This window comes from Danio aesculapii, chromosome 8 (assembly GCF_903798145.1).
Source record: "Danio aesculapii chromosome 8, fDanAes4.1, whole genome shotgun sequence".
Classification (NCBI taxonomy): domain Eukaryota; kingdom Metazoa; phylum Chordata; class Actinopteri; order Cypriniformes; family Danionidae; genus Danio; species Danio aesculapii.
Genome location: NC_079442.1, coordinates 33,974,490 through 33,990,795, shown reverse-complemented (window position 1 = coordinate 33,990,795; position 16,306 = coordinate 33,974,490). Strand labels below are relative to the sequence as shown.

Below are 16,306 nucleotides of genomic sequence, written 5' to 3'. Positions count from 1 at the left end.
ATACTTTATTTGTATTTAAGGACTGGATATCTATAAAGAATTTTGCACAGAACATATAATCAGATATTGCAGAAAAGGACTTTGTCATGTTTTAAAGAATAGTGTTGGAAATTTAGCTACTCTTTAATGTTTTCATATTTATGAAAAATATTTAAAGTTATAAAGCAGCCGTTTCATTAAAAAAGATATGAAAGTCTCATTTGAAAATTTAATACATTTAATTTTAATCTTTATTTTATACGAATAGCTTAATATATATTTGTATTTATTTGCTTTTTTTCATTTCAAAGTTTGGATATTTATAAGCACTAATTCTTACAGAAAATAGATTCTGATACTGTTAAACATTACATTGTGTTAACTGTTCAAATAAATCTTGAAGTACTGAAGTACTGAATTGGAAATGACGTTATTTTAATATAGTTAGTCATGAACTGAAGTGGGCCGGTCTAAGGCTTGAAACTCCAGGGCTGAAAAGGAGTTCAACTCCGGCCCTGCGCTCACCACACACCAGCTATAGGTGGAGTGGAGAGACAATGATAGAGTAATTTCAGTGGGTGGGGATGATTGGGAGGCCATGGCCAATAGTGGAAATTTGGCCAGGACAGCGCGGTTACACCCCTACTCTTTACGAGAAGTGCCATGGCATTTTTAAAAAGATTGCAGAGAGTCAGGACGTCGGTTTAACGACTCATCCGAAAGATGGCCCTCACTGGCAGTATAATATCCCTTCACTATACTGGGGCATAAGGACCCACACAGACCGCAGGCTGAGTACCCCCTGCTGGCCTCACTAACACCACTTCCAACAGCAACCTAGTTTTTGCATGTGGCCTTCCACACAGGTACTGACCAGGCTCAGCATTGCTTAGCTTCAGTGAGAAACCAGTCTTGGGCTGCAGGGTGATATAATAATTATAGTAAAATACTATAGTGAAATACTTATTATAAGTTATAATAAGGCAGACATATTTAGATAGAAAAATCATTTGATTACATATTAAAATACATTATTTAAGGTTTACGGTGCAGCCCTAAAGTATAAATCAATAGTCTTTTAAAATCTTTATGTTTTCCATTAAACTGCAATGTTTTACTCATTTGTCAGTTAGACATTTTTAATGGGCGGCATGATGGCGCACTGAGTAGCGATGTGGGTTGCTGTTTCGAGCCTCGGCTGGGTCAGTTGGCATTTCTGTGTGGAGTTTGCATGTTCTCCCTGCGTTCGCATGGGTTTCCTCCAGGTGCTCCAGTTTCCCCCACAGTTCAAAGAAATGCATGACTGGTAATTTGGTAAGCTAAATTGTCCGCAGTGTTTATGTGTGAATGAGAGTATATAAGTGTTTCACAGTGATGGGTTGCAGCTGGAAGGGCTTCCGCTGCATAAAACATATTCTGGATAAGTTGGCGGTTCATTCCACTGTGGCAACCCCTGATTAATAAAGGGACTAAGCCGAAAAGAAAATGAATGAATAAACATTTTTTAATTATTTCAAATATAAATTTCGTATTATCACTTAATATTATCCATTTTAATAAGTAAAAAATTAACACCAAAAATATACATTTTCATATCACAGCACACATACTGATCATCAAAAACTCCAATGTTTTATTCTCATCTTGATGCGTTCGTGACTGGATTTGTTCTGACGGCCAGGTAATTTAGCTGTCTGGCTGCTCGCTTAGCTAAAAAATGAAACAAACGGGATGACACGACAGCAACACAACCCCGTCTTTCTCACACTTCTACCTTCCGGCCTAATTTGAGATGTGTTCTGCACTGTGAGTGGCGTGTCTGAGGAACATGAGTGGGCCGCTTTACTTTTAGAAACAGCGTAGAGAAGCTTTGCCCTGCAGCTCCTCTATAAGTGGGTGTCTGTTAACACAGTCAGTCCAGCGCAGAAGAGGAGACTTTGTCAATCTCCTGCTTTTCTCTCATAGTAGGTGGAAGATTACATGCTAATATAACTGGGAAGAGTTACGGAATCAAAAAGAAAATATATATACAATTGAAGTCAAAATTATTAGCCCTCCTTTCTTGGTTAAATATCTCCCAAATTATGTTTAACAGAGCAATAAATTGTTCACAGTATTTCCTTATTTGTTGTGTTTTCCTTATTTGAAAGTCTTATTTGTTTTATCTGGGCTAGAATAAAAACAGTTTTTAATTGATTTAAAACCTTTTTAAGGTCAATATTATTAGACCCGTTAAGCAAATTTTTTTTCCCGACCACTGTTATACACTGACTTGCCTAGTTACCCCTAATTAACCTTGTTAAGCCCTCCCAGCAAACTATTTTGTGCTTATTAGACATCTAACAGACATCTAAACGTAGACAGCTTGACTAAAACAAGGCTAAACTTGGGCTGTCAGTGAAAATCTAATAGACATCTAAGAATAGCCTGAAATTAGACTAATCGTAAAATAGACAGATTAGACAGACTTTGTGTTTAGTCATTCATTTCTGTTTATTTGATGACTAGTCTAGTTTTGAACTATTCTTAGACGTCTATTAAATTTTCACTGACAGAAGTTTAGCCATGTTTCAGCCAAGATGACTTTGTTCAGATGTCTATTAAAAATCTTTACAATTTTTTCCAACTGCTTACACACGTTTTCAAAACAGTGTCACCTTTTTACCAAAACTCTACACACAATTCCCAAAATTGCACACACAAAATGCCTCAGATTTCTTTCAAAATGTAACACTGCATTCAAAATGCCATAAACGCATGTCAGAATGAAGCATTGGGATCAAATGGTAAACACCTCTTTCAAAATATAACACTTTTGGATATTTAGTGTCAACACTGTTGTTCTAAATTGAAAGCTCTTTTCTCTTTCATAGGCTTATATATTTCAATAAAATGTTCTATGGTGACAGTAATCTGTTGAAAGGAGTAAAATGTATACTGTAAACACCAATGACATGAAATATTTATTATATAGGCCAAATATTGTTGGTGTATATAGCATAAAAAGCATAAACATACTGTATGTAAAAATGTAAAGAATATACAGTGAATCCAGAAAGTATTCATAGCGCTTGTTACAGCCTTATTCCAAAATGGATTAAATTCATTTATTTCCCCAGAATTCTACACACAATACCCCATAATGACAATGTGAAAAAAACAGCCATTCAGATCTCTCCAGAGATGTTCAATAGGATTTAGGTCTAGGCTCTGGCTGGGCCACTCAAGGAGATTCACAAAGTTGTTGTGACCATTGAGTTACTGATCACCTCCCTGAATAGGGCCCTTCTCCCCCAATCACTCAGCTTAGATAACCAGCCAGCTCTAGGAAGAGTTCTGGTGGTTCCAAACATCTTCCACTTACGGATGATGGAGGCCACTGTGCTCATTGTAACTTTCAGAGCAGCAGAAATTTTTCTGCAACCTTCCCCAGCCTTGGCCATCAAACACTTTACAGAGCCAGGCTCAAAAGTATTTCTCTATTCTTTTTTAGAGGAATTTAGGATTTGGAAAAGGTGAATATGCGGTAGGTCCAAAACAACAAATTGTAGATGTATGGCAAACCAGTTTTGTTTTGTTTTGTTTTTTTGGACCAGAACAGTCCGGTTTCCTGTCACCTTTGGCCTATACTACAGTAAAGCAGTGATTGTTTAGTGATCACTAAAGAAATTAGTGTTTGCCCGTTTGAGGAGTGTGTGTGTAACCGGCTGAATAAGTGTAGCATTTTGATTGGTTGTGTTTGGAAAAGGAAAGCAAGTAGCTTCCTGTTAGATTAGTGTGTTTTAGCTTGAGCATTGTGTGTAATGTTTTAAGAAAATGTTTTATGCGATTGAATTGAGTTCAAGGCTGAGAAACAGCTTCTGGTTTTGGAGATTCGAGGTGTAGTTTTGCATTTTAAGTGAGATGTTTCAGAAATTGTGTGACAAGAAAGGATTTAGTGTGTAAGCAGCTGGAAAAAATACTGTAAAAACAAATCATGCTTGCTGGGTTTAAATTGCAGTCAAAGTGAATTCTAGTATGCTAAAAAATAAAATAATATGTACTGTCATCATGGCAAAGATAAAAGAAATCCGCCTATTATAATTAAAACTATTATGTTTAAAAATGTCTTGAAAGAAAATCTTCTCTCCGTTAAACAGAAATTGGGGCAAAAATATACAGGGGGGCTAGTAATTCAGGAGGTCTAATAATTCTGATTGTATATAATAAAAACAAAACACAAGACACGTTTTACTCTACCTTCAGACACATGCGCAAAACACGCCTCTGGTTAAAGATCAGTCGTTAAACTTCTCAAGTCATACGTCTAAACCTCAGACGACAGAGTGTCATTGAGATGATCTGTTGCTCCGCTATACGCCGTTGCTGTTAAAAACATTAGCAAAACATTGGGTTTGTGGACACGGTCACCTGGTGACTTTGAGAAATTGCTGTGTGTATGTATTCAGCCACACGTACACACGCGCACACACATATGTATATTCAAACAGTGGTTTTTATCTCTGAAGGTCGACAAGTCTGTATTATCAGGCAGTGCTGTTTTATTAAGCCTGATATTGTCAACTTGCGCAAGTAGCCGTATCTTTTAAAAATCTGTTCGCAGTTAATAGCTAATATATATTGTAGGTCTACAAATTGACATGAATCATTTTTTCTCATCAATAAAAACGAACCTGAGTGGAAAGTTTCATTGCAGCATTGCTGAAATGCATTATGCATCATATCGACATGTGAATCAATGCTGGGAATATCTGGCAGTTCTCCATGCATCATTTTTGTTTGATGCAGGGAGAAACCAATCACTGCTGATACAGAGTTTTTACATCAGGGGTTTAATTTCTAGCAAAATATGCGTGTATGCACTGTTAACAATTTCCTGTAGAATTTACAGTAACTTACTAGCAACAGTTCACCAGTAACTTACTGTAAACTAATTACAAATACTGTATTTTAGTAACTCAAATTACAGAAAAAATACTGTATTTACATTTACAGCACCATTTATCCTGCTGTATATGTATTTACAGAATTGTATGTATATCTTTACTGTAATTTTTACAATGTAGCTTTAAAATTCAGTAACATACTGCATAACTGTCCTACAGTAAAATACAGTTCATATTACAGTTAAATACTGTGTAATTTACAACAATCTAACAAAGTTAACAGTGTGTGTACAGAAATGTAAACCCTGAATGAATGGAAGACATGAAGTTATACAGATTAAACAATATAATCACTCATGATGATGTTAAACACTGATCGAGAGACCTTGACCTTTACTCTTGAGATTCGAAGGTGATTTTGCAGCTTGTATATTGATTTTTGCAGCTTGTATATTGAGAAAAAAACAGTGTAAAATGAAATAAATGCAAAATAATATCTATTGCATTGTGCTCTTGTGGTGCATGGAAAAGCAAATGTAGGGTTTTGCAAAATAGTTTATTTTTTAAATAAAACTACTGCGTGTGATCTCTATTAATTAAAAAAATTCTATTTATGTTTACTTACTGATTTTATTTAATTTTATTTAGGTTAAACCGACAGAAAATGACCATTACTTCCTTTGCAAATGTAGCTTAATTTAACACAAGTTTTTTTATTTTTTTTTTTAAACATTTTGATGCTTTTTGAAATGACAGATCTGATCAGCTCTTGTTGAAAACTATAATATCTTCCGGTCATTTTGTCAATGCAAATCTCCATCAGTGTGAACGGCCCGTTATATAGACTGTCAGCAAACACACACACATACAGATCACATGTAACCAGACAGCATATTCTCCGCCTGCTGCCCCTCTTGTTTGTTTTAGGGCAGCTTGGCCTTTCCTGTCATTGTGCGGAGACCGTGTGTGTGTGTGTGTGTGCTGCTGGGATTGACTAAGCTCTGAATCACAGATGAGGACACACAAGCACACACATACACTCGGCCTGAACACTGACACAGTTTGACTAGTAAACAGTCTGTTGGCAACAATCAAGTCAATCTAGAAATCAAGAAAAAGTGAGGAATGAGAAAAAAATTTATAAACTACGATACAGGAAAAAACACATTAAAACAGGGAATCGGTTTTACAACTGACTCACAAGTTGGATTGTTTTAATCAATGAAGAATGTATGGCAAGATTCAATGAATAAGTGACACTTACAAGCTGATTCTTTGAATAAAAGACCATAAAAAGAATAAGCCACCAGCCTAAAGCCTAAAAAAAACATCCTCATTCCTTCATAATGTACAGCATCTTTAGAAGACAAATTATATCATACTGAAGCAAAACGTAACATAAAAACCTAAATACACCAACATTCATCAATACCTGCCTCTAATAGTAAGAAAATAAAAGTATCTGTTGGAAAATCAAACATCTTCCAGTCACTTTGCTGGTGCAAATCGTCATTAATGTGAACACCCAGCCTGATTTCACAAGAAAACATAACTATTTTACATTTTGTCAGTTTAGTGGCTATTTCAAATTTAGTCGTATAAAATTGTACAGTTTTAAAAAGGAAGCATGGCACCCCAACCCCCCCCCCCCCCCCCCTCTAAATCCAACCGCCATTGAGGATAAGCAAATCGTACTACATTGTACAAATTCATACGAATTAGCCACTAAATCAAAAAGTTATGAATAGTCATGAGATATCATTGGAACACCCCATTATATTTTACTGGCAGCAAACAACAAAAAAACACTACTGTTGGTTTTGGTGGTTTATGAGGACTCTCCATAACCCTAATGTATTTCATTCTGTACAAACCACTTATTTAATGGCCTTATCATACCCCTAAACCCAATCTTGAATGTTAAAAGTAGGAATTTTAAGTGTTTTGAATTACTAGGACATATGTCCTCATAAACCAAATCAAAATTGGAATACCTAGGGGGAAAAGTACATTTTATTTGAAAGCCTATAACTCCAGAAGTACTGTCAATATCGCAATAGCCTTTTAGATGTTGGTTTTCAACAAACAAGTATTTTGTCATCTTAATTTTTAGGGGTTTAGATGGTTCATTTGCAGAGATATGTGCATTTATGTGTTCCATATAGGGATTTATGAGTTAAATTGTAAGAAATCCTTATGAATTAGCCACTAAATCAAAAAGCAGTCAGATATCGCTGAAACACCCCATTAATTTACTGGCAGCTAACACCAAAAAACACTACTGTTGATTTTGGTGGTTTATGAGGACTCTTCATAAGCATAATGCATTTTATATTGTACAAGCAATTTATTAAATGGCCTTACCATACCCCTAAGCCCAATTTTAAATGTTAAAATGCCCTGTTAAGTAGGACTTTAAGCGTTTTAAATTACAAGGACACGTCCTCTTAAACCAAATGTCCCCATAAACCAATTCAAAATTGTAATACCTAGGTCATATTCATGTTATTATACAAAGTTGTGTCCTCGTAAACCAACCAAAACCAGCGCACACACCTAAATAGTATTAAATATATCAAAATACTTTCTACATCTCAGGTAAATCATGATTTCGCACACAAACCTACACTATCTGCCTAATAAACAGTCTGTTGACACTAAACAAGTCAGAGAGTTGAGAGAAAAAGCGAGGGATGCGAGCTGTCTTTCTCTGTTCTATTGATAGAGCCGTTTGACTGACAGCCGGGAAGGGCACCGGAAAGAAGGACATCAGGCTGGCAGCAGAACCAGCGAAAAAGAGCGAGAAGAAGAGACATAATCCACAGTAAACCAGGTCACTGTGCTCTGCTGAATATAATACTCATCAATCTGTTGTCGCTCGTAACAGTTTGCTCAGATTATCAGATCGCCACATGAGCCTAAAGATCACACGCAGTGAAGGAAAGAGATGTAGACCAGAAGATACAGATTTTACAAGACCAAATGCAGAACTAAAAGAGCCCGTATCTGAATATGACCACGAGTTTTATGACTATATGGCTACTTCCTTATGATATATTATGCTGAACGAGAACAGCAGTTTTTATATTGGTAAAGCTGTTATCGAGGATGTGGCTATACTGACACAGTGGATTCAGCATGACCCTACCGCATGCACGTTATTATTGATCGACAATTAAGTTCTTTGTCAAATGCAGTAAATAAGCATGATTAAAACCAAGACATTTTAAGTCAAATCAGCTCACGTCATGAATGTTCAGTCAAGCTTGAAATTATTTTTACCCCTGACAAATTCTGATGAAGTTTTTGTTCAACTATAAATAAAAGCTCAGAAAGCTTTTTTTTTTCCACAATAATGCCTCTTGTACATCGTCTTATTATCTTTTGGGAGAAGCCAGTGTCATTTCTGGTCAAAAGAAAAACTGGCTGGTTGAATGAAAGTACCCAAGTCAGAATTTGTCTTAGCAGGGGTACAAATAATTTCAGGCTTTACTCTGTATTTGGGAAGTAATCATTTGATGCTTTACATGGCAATGATGAGAGTTCAAAAATGAGGGGGAAAGGTACATCTTCTGTTTTTTTTCCTTACGTTTGAAAGCCTATAACTCCAGAAGTACTGTCAATGCCTCAATAGCCTTTTAGATGTTGGTTATCAACAAGAAATATTTTAGCATCTCCATTTTTAAGGCTTTAGATGGTTCATTTGCAGAGATATGGATGTATTCCCTTATTACACTGTTAAACCATTTATTTACAAGAGAAATGAGTAATGTTGGAAAAACAAATAAACTAGAAATGTATCTGGTTTCTTGGGCATTTATAATAAAATGTTATACAATTCATTTAATGTGCTAAAATTATTTTTTTTTTTTAAACATTTGCATGCCTTGTGACTCCACAAGTATTAAAAATATCAGAATTCATTTCAAGAGTTCACACTTAGCTTCCTTAGAGGGGAGTTTGAGCTCAGGTAGATTGAACTCCCCCAACTTATTTCTGACTAATGACAGATATGGAGTGGCTAAGGAGACATGTACGCTTGCTAAGAGCTTGACTTTGATGCAAATTTGGTAATGTCAATTTGTCGAATTTACTAAGGTTGCGAGATTTTTGGACTGTGGGAGGAAACTGGAGAACCTGGGGAAAACCCACACGAGCATGGGGAGAACGAGCAAACTCCACACAGAAATGACGACTGGTTTAGTACAGTTTAGGACTTTAACCAGAGACATTCCTGCTGTGAGGCAACAGTGCTAATCACTGGGCCGCCGTGTCACCCATCTAAAAAGGAGGGAAAGTAGGTGTGGTTGGGGGGATTCTTTAAGATGAAGATACTGTGATAAGAATCTCTGGTTATTATTGTAAGTTAGGAATCTTCTGATAAGTGAATCATTTGTAAGGTAATGCGGGACTAGACGTGTACAATCATAAAAGTGTGATAGTCTCAAAATTAGTTTATGAATAAACTTCACTTTGCATCTCATGTAAATCTCACGGGTGTTTAAATTATTTTTTTGGAAAACAAAGTTTTCAATCAATTAAACTAAAATTAAAATGTAAAATAAACTTTTACTTTCACATTCTAATAAAACTACATCTGATGAATTATAAATCATATAAAATATATTGTGTATAAATAACACAAAAAAAAAAACATAGCTACAAGCTTATTGCACAGTATATATCTAACACCCCTTTACTTTTAAAAAAATATTATGAAACAAATTATGCAACAGCAAATTTTTCAAACAGTTTCTTATTTAATCATACAAGATGCCAAGGAAGAGAATTAAACTGTGACTGAGATTACTTTTGGCTCATTTCTCACACTGGAAAAAACTGACAAACAAGTTGGCAGCATTGCATTGTGGGACACTGTGTGATTTGTTAAATTTAGATGCAAGGCTTCATTTAACATGAATGAAAATGAGCTTGAGAAACAAACTGTTCTTCTTGATCGCTAATAACTTCTGAACTAGAATAACTCGAATTTTTAATTAAAACATATACAGAAAGTGTCACAAGAGCGTTCGATTTGTTATGTTATAGTTTGTATATTTTACTGTTTATTTTGTTGAAAATTTGGAGTTAAGGTTGGAGTAGATTTTAGGTTTTGAAAGAATTGTAATCTACTCACAATGGCAGAATTTATTGGATTAAAATACAGGGAAAATAATAATACAGAAAAATGACTGTTAAAATGACCATTTTTTATTTTAATCAGTCAGAAAAGGTCATTAGTTTCAGTCTCACATGATTATGAAATCTGTTTTTACATGTTGACTTGCCTCTCATTACCATCAATATGAAAAATCCTTTGATGAACACAATCTGCAGTATTTATTTGAAGCTGAATTTTTTTCCACAACATTTTAAAGTCTTTGTCACTTGATTTTCTTTAATACATTCAGATTAAAGGGATAGTTTACTAAAAATGGACAATTTACTCACTATTTACTCACCCTCAAGTGATTCCAAAGCTATACGAGTTTCTTTCTTCGGTTAAAATTTGTGTAATGGTGCGCTTTAAACCATCTTTTTATTAATATCAACAAAACTGAGGAAAGGATCTTTGCTCCAAAGTCAATTGGAAATCATTCACCTGTGTTTATCAACACATGAGCCCACTGAACAAGTGCGCTCTGTAATATCTGAGTGTTCACATAGCTTGCTTACCTAGGGTCAATATGTAGACAGTATTTGTTCTCTTTGCTTTTTTACAGAGATTGAGAGTTTGGTGTACAGCAAAAAGTTATGTTTTTTATTTTACAAAGTTGTGATTGTAAGCATAATACACTATAGATTTACTGTGTGGTACGGAAACATTACAGTACAATCTGAAGCTAAGCTTGGAGGGATGGTGAAGACAGCCATGAGAATCATAGGGAAAAGGGAATACTGATCCTTACAATCTCTCTATGAGCAATCAGTTCAGGACGAAGCTATTAAAATATTAGCTGACCCCTCGCACAGTTTAATTTGTGAGTACGAGTTACTGCCTTCTGGTAGACGATACAGGTTGCCCGTGTGCAGATACAATTGTTTTGGGAAATCATTTTTACCTACATCAACTAGACTTTTAAATATGTAATATTTAATGTTTGTGGGCATCACGGTGGCGCAGTGGGTAGCACGATCGCCTCACAGTAAGAAGGTTCGAGTCCCAGCTGGGTCAGTTGGCATTTCTGTGTGGAGTTGCATGTTCTCCCTGTGTTTGTGTGGGTTATCTCCAGGGGCTTCGGTTTCCCTCACAAGCCCAAAGACATGTGACTATGGACATACACTATGGACAGTTTAGCTTATTCAATTTACCTATATCACAAGCCCAAAGACATGTGATATAGGTGAATTGAATAAGCTAAACTGTCCATAGTGTGTATGTGTGAATGCAAGAGGTGTGGGTGTTTCCCAGTGCTGGGTTGCAGCTGGAAGGGCATCCACTGTGTAAACATGTGCTGGATAAGTTGGTGGTTCATTCCGCTGTGGCGACCCCTGAATATAAATGGTACTAAGCCAAAAAAAAATTGAATGAATGAATGATTGTTTATGATTGCTTGTGTTTCTTGATGTCTGTGTTTTGTTTAGTGTATGCAAATTTGGGCTTTAGAGTCCGAGACAAATTTCTCCATTGGGGACATTAAAGTGTAAACAAACAAACAAAAACAACACTGAAAACCTTGTCATTGACTTGCATAGTAGGAAAATCAAATACTACACAAGTCAATGGTTACAGATTTACATTAACATATCTTATAGGTTTGAAACAAGATTAAACAATGATAGAATGATCATTTTTGGGTGAACTATCCCTTTAACACCATCCATCTGAATGGTGATGTGCAAACTAAATATACACAGCACAAATATCACTAGTTTGGAAGTACTTTGCTTTAAAAAAACATGAAAAGCAGCAAGGAGCCAAGAAACATTGCATTTACTGGCTTTTAATTCATCCAGATTGATGCCATGCGTTTGAATAACAGTGTGTGGATACTGTAAATACACAGCAGACATATTCTAAGTAGTTTGAAAGTACTTTGCTTAACAGAACACGAAAAGCAGCAAGAAGCCAAGAAACGCTGCATGAGGGGGGAAGTGAAGTAAAATAGCTTAGGTAATGGGAAGGCGGCGGAAAAGCAGGCAGAATAATGAAAAGGAGTCGACCCGTTGCGAAGAAAGGAAGGAAACAAGGAAAGCGTGGCCTTGAGAAGAACGACAGATATGCAGAGGGAGGGATAAATGTCAGGGGAGGAAAAAACGGGAGTCGGTGATCCCACGTCACTCACTCTCTTTCTCTCACTCCCTCGTTCTCAGACTGTTTCCGCTCCATCTCACACACAAATCCTTAGAGATTGAGAAAAGAACATGGAAGGAAGATGGATAGAGAGAGAGAGAGAGACAGCAGAGCCTCCTGTGGCTGGTCATTGAGAGCTTCCTGTGTAGATTTTCTGCCGTTTTACCCCTAATTCTTAATCTCCTATAATCTCTGTCAGTCTCTGACAGGTCGCATACTAAGTGCTGCTGTTATCTAAACCCTTTAAAACATATTTACAACCTCTCACACACACAAAAACGCAGCGAACACACTCACAGGCATGAGTCAGTGGCTCACTCCAGCTGATAATGTTATCCTCAAACACACGCCTGCTGGCACAGACGCAGCTGACAGGCTTTACATAGGCAAACGCGTCAGTTTGACTGGCTGGACGGATGCATCCAAGAATTCCCAGAATGTAATCAACATCCCAAAACATTGTAAAACACATTATTTATTGCTTCGACATAAATTACTTACATGGCTATTATGCGTAAATTACTTGAGTGGCTGTAAATTACTTCGATGGCCAATGATTTGTCGATGTTCGAAAGCTTTTTCTTCTTTTTCTGTTCGAATTACTTTCAACATATCATGTCTGACGGAATAACAATGATATTATGAATGCAATGAAATCAATCACTGACTATTCAAACATTGCATTTGGTTTTAAAGAGGGGTAGTTCACCCAAAATGTAATACTAGATCATTTACTTGTCATTCGCCTGTTCAAAAGCTTTTAGAGTTTCTTTCTTCTGTTGAACACAAAAGGAGATATTTTGAAGAATGCTGTTTAATGGCACTCATTGACTTCCATGGAAGTTTTTTTTTCTTATGATGAAAGTCAATGGGTAGCCAGCAACCAGCATTTTTCAAAATATGTTTTTTTGTGTTCAAGAGAAGAAAGAACCCCATAAAGGTTTAAAACCACATGAGGGAGAATCAAATGATGAGGTGATATTACATTTTGGTTTGAAAAATCGCTTTAAGCTTCTAGCTTAAGGTTAGCCAGCAATTAAAAACAACTACTACCAAATTTCTGTGATCATTTGTTTTACTTAAGTAAAAATGTACAGCATTAGTGCAAGCAAATTACTTTCATGTTTTGCTTTAAGCACCTGACTTTAATGTTTACTGTTTAATCTAATTATCAATTAGCCATATTCTACGGTGGCCAAGAGAGCTTATCACGCTGCAATTTAAGAAAGCACATGCAATTACAAAAAACACCAGCAAATTAAGAAACGATCTTCATCAATCTGACAGCACACCTGTTGCAAATTGGTCACAGCACAAACAACTGAAGAAACGCGCTGCAAATTGGTCACAACACTCAAAACACAACGGAAATGTTTCAAGGGGACCCAAAACCAGAGATATGGATATGTTATTATGCCGTGACGGTTGCTCATTGAAGTGATTGGTGGTCTTTGAAAGGCGAGTTGTTTTTTGTTTATTTTAATATCCTAATTACACGACATAATAACACATCCATATCTCACCAGGTTCCGTCATGGTTTTGGGTGCCCTTGAAACATTTCGGTTGTGTTACATGGATATTTGCAAGTGTTATGACCATTTTGCAGCACGTTTCTACAGTTGTTTGTGTTGTGACCAATTTGCAGCACGTTTCCTCAGTTGTTTGTGTTGTGACCAATTTGCAGCACGTTTCCTCAGTTGTTTGTGTTGTGACCAATTTGCAGCGCGTTTCTTCAGTTGTTTGTGTTGTGAGAATTTGGAACACGTTTGCTATCAAATTGATAAAGTTAGTTTCTTAATTTGCTGGTGTTTTTTGCAATTACATGTGCTTTCTTAAATTGCAGCGCGTTAAGCTCTCTCAGCCACCGTAATATTATTCAATTATTCTGTGAAATCATTTACTGAATGAACATTGAACTGTTTGAACTGAATTTAGACATATATTTAGAATTTTTTGTGTTTGTCTTTGTCTTAATATTACACAACCAGTGGTGAAAATAGTAGTGAACTGAGCTAAACTGAACTGAACTTGAACACTACAAACTGAACTACACTGTTCCTATTTACTGTGACCTTTTATGTGAAGCTGCTTTGACACAATCTACATTGTATAAGCGCTATACAAATAAAGGTGAATGGAAATTGAATTGAATAGTGAAATATCATAATCAAGATAAACTTACAATTACTTGCTAAAAATGTAGTAAAAGTAAAAGCCATTCTAAAAGTACCCAAGAGTAGTGAGCATTACATTCTGAACCTTTTTCTATCTTACAAATTAAAAAATGAGCTTACATCACTGCCATTTTCTTTTAACGGTGTTAAATGTAAGTTCAGTTATTTGCCATTTATGAACTATACATTTAAATAGTTCTCACATTAAATAAAATGAGAATAATTTAATGTCAGATCACATCGCATAAATATATGCACCTATAATAAGCCTAAAGAAAGTGGGTTGATGCGTTTACCTGTGGAGCAAAATCTACGTAACCCAAGGGGCAAACTAACAAGCTACGAGTGTCCAGCAGTTGGTGCCTCAAACCAAGCTCTTGATAGAACACATGCAAATTGTCTATGTATTTGAAAACGTATTTCACGCATTCAGTCATTGTTTAAAGCCATTTCAGGGTTTCAGTCTTCATACAGTAGGCATCCTTCATCTTCTCATCAGTTACATGTAATCTAAACAGTTTCTTGGAGGTTATGTGTAAAGATTTTGCATCTTGGAAGCTGTCATTGCTTCCACGCTGTACATGTTTGATGCATTTATAATGACGTATTTTTATTTAATGCCCTGTCAGCAACAAAGGCTATTTTCATGGCAAGAATATTTTATAAATAAATGTACATTTAAAAACAACAAACAAATGAATATATGAATTAATCAAGATTTTTAACGTTAATACATGATGAAAAATACTAATATTTTTTCTTGGTGACATTTTGCTGAAAATCTCCTTAAGTGAGTTAATTTCATAAAAAGCCTTCTGCAGTCATTGTGGAAGGTGTCATAGTTAAACTTAGAGCACAGTGTATGAGAGAATACAACAAATAATTATTTACAGTCCTATTTGCTGAAATAATAAAAGAAAAACTCCACGATAGTGTTACCAAGACTTTTAGAAAAAGGAAAAAAAGTGTGAGACTGTTGACGTCAATCCGAGGAGAGAATAATGTCAAATTTACTCTTAGCCCCATAGACACATTAGAAACACCTCGCAAAAGCGGTAATGCATTTTTGTAGCTTGACGCAAAGATGATATAATACATTCATAAATACATATAAATGTTTATACGTTTAAAAAATATATATTTATATACACATGTATGAGCCTACGAACATTTATATGTATTTTCGAATGTATTATATCATCTTTGCGTCAAACTACAAAAATGTGTCTATGGGGCTGAGAGTAAATTTGACATTATTCTGTATATATATATATATACACACACGTACGTATATATGTATATGTACGTATATATGAATATGTACTGTATGTATGTATGTATGTATGTATGTATGTGAATGGATGACCTTCATTGCCAATCAGTCATTTCTGTTGAGCACATGAACACAATGGCAAATCAGCGATGTTTAAGAATGCACTCGACAGCAGTCAAATGATAGCGAGAAATGGACGTTTTTAAAATTTCACCATCGATTGATACTAAATTCCAGTATCATGACAAGCGTAGTACATACTATACATATGTGTATAGTTCAACCAATGCAGTGTAAAAAACAGGCTTAAATGAATCAATGGAACAAAATAGTGACACAACATTCTCAAAATGTGATAGACAACCATGGGAATCAATCACATCTCTGATTCCATCTGTAAGAGTTTTATCCATGGATAATCATATTGTCCAATCCTGCATGACTTGAATTTTTCTTTAAAAAACAAACAAACAAATCAATTTTGAAGAATACTGGGGTCAAACCAAGCAGTCGATCTCAATTATTTCCTTTGTGTTACAAAAAAAGAAAGTCATGCAGGCTTGGACCAACAGGGTGAGGGTGAGAAAATTATAGATGCGTATACATAGTGGCTTTTTCTTTTGAGTGAATAATACCTTTAAGTGCCACAATGGTCATAACTCATGCCTCGCCTAATCCAGGATTTAAACTCTACAATAG

The 16,306-nt window shown here is 35.6% G+C and overlaps 1 protein-coding gene across 3 annotated transcripts in view; it reads right to left on the bottom strand.

The window, feature by feature from the left end:
* The window catches only part of zgc:92140 (uncharacterized protein LOC447854 homolog), a 63,657-nt gene that overhangs the window by 23,665 nt on the left and 23,686 nt on the right, over positions 1-16,306 (bottom strand). The gene's annotated exons all lie outside the window — the stretch shown is intronic.